The sequence below is a fragment of the Electrophorus electricus genome, chromosome 24 (assembly GCF_013358815.1).
Source record: "Electrophorus electricus isolate fEleEle1 chromosome 24, fEleEle1.pri, whole genome shotgun sequence".
In the NCBI taxonomy this organism is placed as follows: domain Eukaryota; kingdom Metazoa; phylum Chordata; class Actinopteri; order Gymnotiformes; family Gymnotidae; genus Electrophorus; species Electrophorus electricus.
In genome coordinates, this window is record NC_049558.1 from 10,585,798 (window position 1) to 10,590,650 (window position 4,853).

Consider the following 4,853-nt stretch of genomic DNA (forward strand, 5'->3'; position numbering starts at 1 on the left):
CCGAAGATTCCTTGTGCAGCACAACTGAGGAACCTTGAGATTTCCTGGCTGTGATTTAATGGCTCGTAACCCTTGAAAGGCAATTCTTCTCTGCTCCGACCAGCGAGCTGCTCCTGGTGACCCTCAGCCACCCACGGCGCTCGCCGGACGGAGCAGGGCGCTCCTCGCCGGAGGAACCGCCACACAGGCCTTTATAGGACACCTCGGACTTACAACCTTGATCTGCCGTCAACATGCATGCTCTTTATATGACTGGAGATGTAAGCGCGTAAAAGGCACAGACTGATCTGGAGTCAGTGTTCATCCTCTGATTAAATGTGACCCCAGGCCTCGTCTCTGAAGTCATATGTGATGTGTGTTTATGTGATATTATCAGACTCTCTGAGCCGTGTCTTCATAAACGGGACAGGCACAAGCCAGACAGGACCGAGGCTACCGACCCAAAGGGCGTGCGGCCAGCACGCGACCGAGGCTACCATCGTCCCGCCCTGACACAGAGCGTGTGCGGCCAGCACGCGACTAAGTGTGAACACCAAGGTGCCCATTATCCTTCTTTTAAAGATATATTGGTCTTTACAGAACAGCCTCCCAACACGCACACATACACACACGGGTGCTTTAGCACAATTTAAATTGCCAATAAATACACAGTAATCACCAATGTGTAAAAATCATTATGTTGATATCTCTAATTGTGTTTGTCCTCCTCGGAATAATCCTGCACGACGCCCCTGCGCTCATTAACTATGTATGAATTCATTAAGACCTTCATAGGATTTCTCCACACTGAAGCACAGAGATAAAGGACCATTTCTTCCACGCACTCCTCTGCTCTTCCTCTGCCTCAGCTCCAGCCCTTCCCTGTCGCGTCGATAGCTGGATTCATTTCACAACGGATCCGGAATATTGACGCCTCCCTCGGTGGTGTTCCGTCCCTTCCGGGTCCTAATTCCACAGCACGGGAGAAGGTGCACGGCTCCAGTTCTCACACTGGGGTTTTCCGGAAGAAACGGACAGAATTGTGACAGATAGAAAAGATAAAAATAAGCACGAGAAGAATCCGGTTAGTGGACGAGTAGAAACCGCGTGGACTGATGAGAGCCACTGTCCAGATCACCTCGCCGACTTCAGTCAGGATTCGTCTGGGTGGCAGTGGCAGTCCAAAATAGAACAGAATGTCCTCTCGTGCCCGTGTACAGAGCAGTGCCTTCACACCCATCGCTGTGATTCCCGTGCTGAGAATTCAAACTCTCCATGTGCAAAATTCCAGACTCCACCTGGTCGCACATGTTGCAGGTGCATGAACAGCAAAACCTGCAACGCTCACAAAGGTCTTTAGAGTCTTTATTATAGAACACAGTCTGTATCTTTATTGAGGGGATCACACACACTAGACCAAAACCCTTGTGAGGTTACACTTGTCTGCACACTACAGGAGTGAGGTTACACTCCGCTCACGTACACTACAGGAGTGAGGTTACACTCTTCTGTGTGTGCCTAACGTGACACAGGTCTATCCCCAAGCCCCCCCCCCCACTCCTATCAATTCCTCTAATGAACAGAAAGGTCAAAGCTCTACTAAAACTATTAGCAGAAACGACTCTCTCCAGTCTGTTAATGCACTTTTAATTCTTTTAATTCCTGTTAGCAAATTTCACCCCCCAGCAGTTTCATCTCCTGCTAATGAGAAATAAAACGGCATGCACGCTGGGGGGCATGTTAGGGCAGGGGCTTTGGGAGGGAAGGCGATCTGCTGCATCTTCCCCCACTGGGCTGTGGGATGCTGGGTGTTATTCACGGGCCGAGGGCCTGGTTCCGGCCTTCCGATTCTGGCGGGTTAATTAAAGATCAAAACTCCATCTGTTCTCACTCAGACACACCACCTCACTTCCACACACACACCAAACCCGTTCCCTCGCTCTTTCTCTCTCTCTCGCTCTCTCTCTCTCTCTCTCTCTCACGCATCCTTTTTCATTTCTTTCTGTTTTTTCTCTCCCTTGATCTCTCACTTATTCTTTCTTTCTTTCTCTCTCCCTGTCTCAGTATGCTGGCATCCGCGCATGCGTGTGCATATGTCACTGTCCGTGAAGAGGTCAGGGGTCAAAGTCCAGGGTCAGAGTCCGCGAGGTGGTCAGGGGTCGGAGGCCGTGAAGCGGTCAGCAGTCGGAGGCCGTGAGGAGGTCAGGTGACCACTCTACTCTCAACCTTTTCTAACTCTTTCACAACTTCACATTTGAGTTTTTTCCTTTTCTTAAAGATTTTCTTTTGACATTTATTTGTTTCTGTGCATCACATTAAATTTTCATCACATCCATTATTTTTCGGATAAACACAAAATATTTTCCACAGACACAAAAACGAGTTATCGTGGGGGTGTGTTAGAAAAAGAACCCACGAGGCTTTCACACGTCCTTGCCCACAGAGCACACACACTTGGCTTCAGGTCTCTGTCTGGCTGTGACCTGCCTCCTGGTCTCCAACTTTCTCTGTTCTGTCTTTTAATCCACATATCATTTTTTTAATACCAGGTCTGAAAGGTGAGAGGCAACAGCACCGTTCCGCGTGAAGCGTGAGGTGTGAGGTGTGAGGTGTGAGGTGTGAAGTGTGTTCATTTGCCTTTACTGTGTCTGAGAATTTAACCTTGTATGGGATCTTTTTCTCTTTCATGTAAATGTAAAATTCTAAACATCTTCTTCTTCTGAATCTTTTAGCTAATTTTAATTATATGTATTATTTATTTATAATTTAGGATTAGAATGGTATTATTACAATTATTTAAATGATCAGAGTTGCAGTCTTACATGTAGTAGTAATGAGTTTGTAACTTAAACCTGTTTTGAAATTCCCGTGATCCTTTGTTGCCTGTTATTCTTTATAAACGGGTCGAATTTAAAACCCATATGGTCAGGATGGTAAAATCCTCCTGAGAGAGATTATTTTTTTTAAATGTACCTTGAATTTATAAAATCCATTTTAAAAACACACCGTGCAGCTTTGAAAAATAAAACCAGCCATAGATGGTTTTCCCCCCAATTTTCTTCAAGTGTACATGTATGAACACAGCTAGGATGTGCTTCCACACCGCGTGTCCGCTGTCTGCCATATCTAAAAAAGATATTAAAACAACCTAAACATTTTCAGACACACTGCTGTACACCCTAAAACTTACAAACATCTCTAGGCCTCTGACATTTACGTTACCAGCTGGGAAGAATTCACACTACGAGCTTCAGGTTACAGATAGTCCATGAGTCCTTAATTTCGCGATCAACTGCCACAGATTAGGATTAATTATGCACCAATAAAAAAGAATCTCTGTCTGAAAAGATGACGGCGATTCGTAGGACGTTCAGAGACGGACATTACCGCGTAGGAGACCAAAGAAACACTCCAAGCAAACCATTAGCTGCAGGGAGGGGAGGCGCTATTACGAAACCGGGCCTTTAAATCAATAAACAGATAAAAGATATTTTAATCAAAGACATATTTCCTTGTTTGTGTAATGCGTTTTCCGCCATGCACGTAATCTTTAAACGGGTGAAAATGATGCATAATGCACTCTCCGGGACCCAGTCGTCCGTGCCGAGCAAAAGCGCCAGTCAGCAGAAACCCGCCGCAAGTCTGTGCCTGCAGCCCTGCCGCGCTCCGCCCGCTAAATTGCATTACGACATTTATATTAAAGGAAATTGCATCCTGTAAACTCAAATATTATCCATGCCCCCCTCCCTCCCCACTAAAACAAAAGAACGCATTACTTACGCACGCAGACACACACACACACACACACACACACACACACACACACACACACACACACACACACACACACACACACACATCACCACCGCTGGTTATTACGGCTGGAGCTATTTGTCCAACACGCGAGCATCCGCTGGCTGTGCTGTTAGCGGCTAAACAGCATTAGCGGGGTAACCCGAGACACCCGGGCCGAGCGCGCTCAACTCACTCTGCGCTAACGAGCCGGCGGCCTGGGAGAGGTCAGGTTCCAGCCTGCCGGGTTAAACGGCCGTTGACACCGGGAGGGAAGACGAACCGACGAAAGACGCGGCGAGCGCGGCGGAGAGGTTTGATCGCCCGGAGCGAAGATCTCGCAGCAACGAAAACGCTGCCGTCAGTCTCGAGGCGACGCCCGGCCTGCTCGCTCAGACGGCGGACTTTGCTAAATGTGCTGACCTCGTGACCTTCTGACCTCTCAAGTGTAATCATCACAATCACGGACTCATTTGCTTTCAAACGGGACAGTGGAATGAGTCAAAAAAAAAAAAGAAGAAGCAGCGAGGAAACAATGAATAATTAATACAAGACTCTGGATTTTTATTTCCCAGAAAGAAGAGTGATAGAGAGAGAGAGATGGAGAGAGAGAGAGAGAGAGTGTGATAGAGAGAGAGAGAGATGGAGAGAGAGAGAGAGAGAGAGAGTGATAGAGAGAGAGAGAGAGAGTGATAGAGAGAGAGAGAGAGAGAGAGAGAGAGAGAGAGCATATGCAGAAGACCTCCCGTAATGGAGATTCATGTTCTCCGTCATCCCCTGTGGCAGGCCCGTTCAATACCACGAGCGCCGCCCTGCAACACCCCCAGCCCCCGGCTTCACAACGCCACGCCGCGGGTGTTTGGGCACTGATGTATCGATCGCCGCCTTCATCCCAGAGACGTGAGAGATAGGGCCTGCAAATCCAACTCCGAAAAACAGAGGGGCGGGGGGATCAGGAAGAGCAGGAACGGATTTCTGAGGCCTCGAAGGACCGTGGGGTGTTGCAGACGAGGGTTAAAGGTCAACTGTCCTGTTTGTGCTGTAGTGACAATAACGAGTGTTCATTACAGGATGTGATGAGG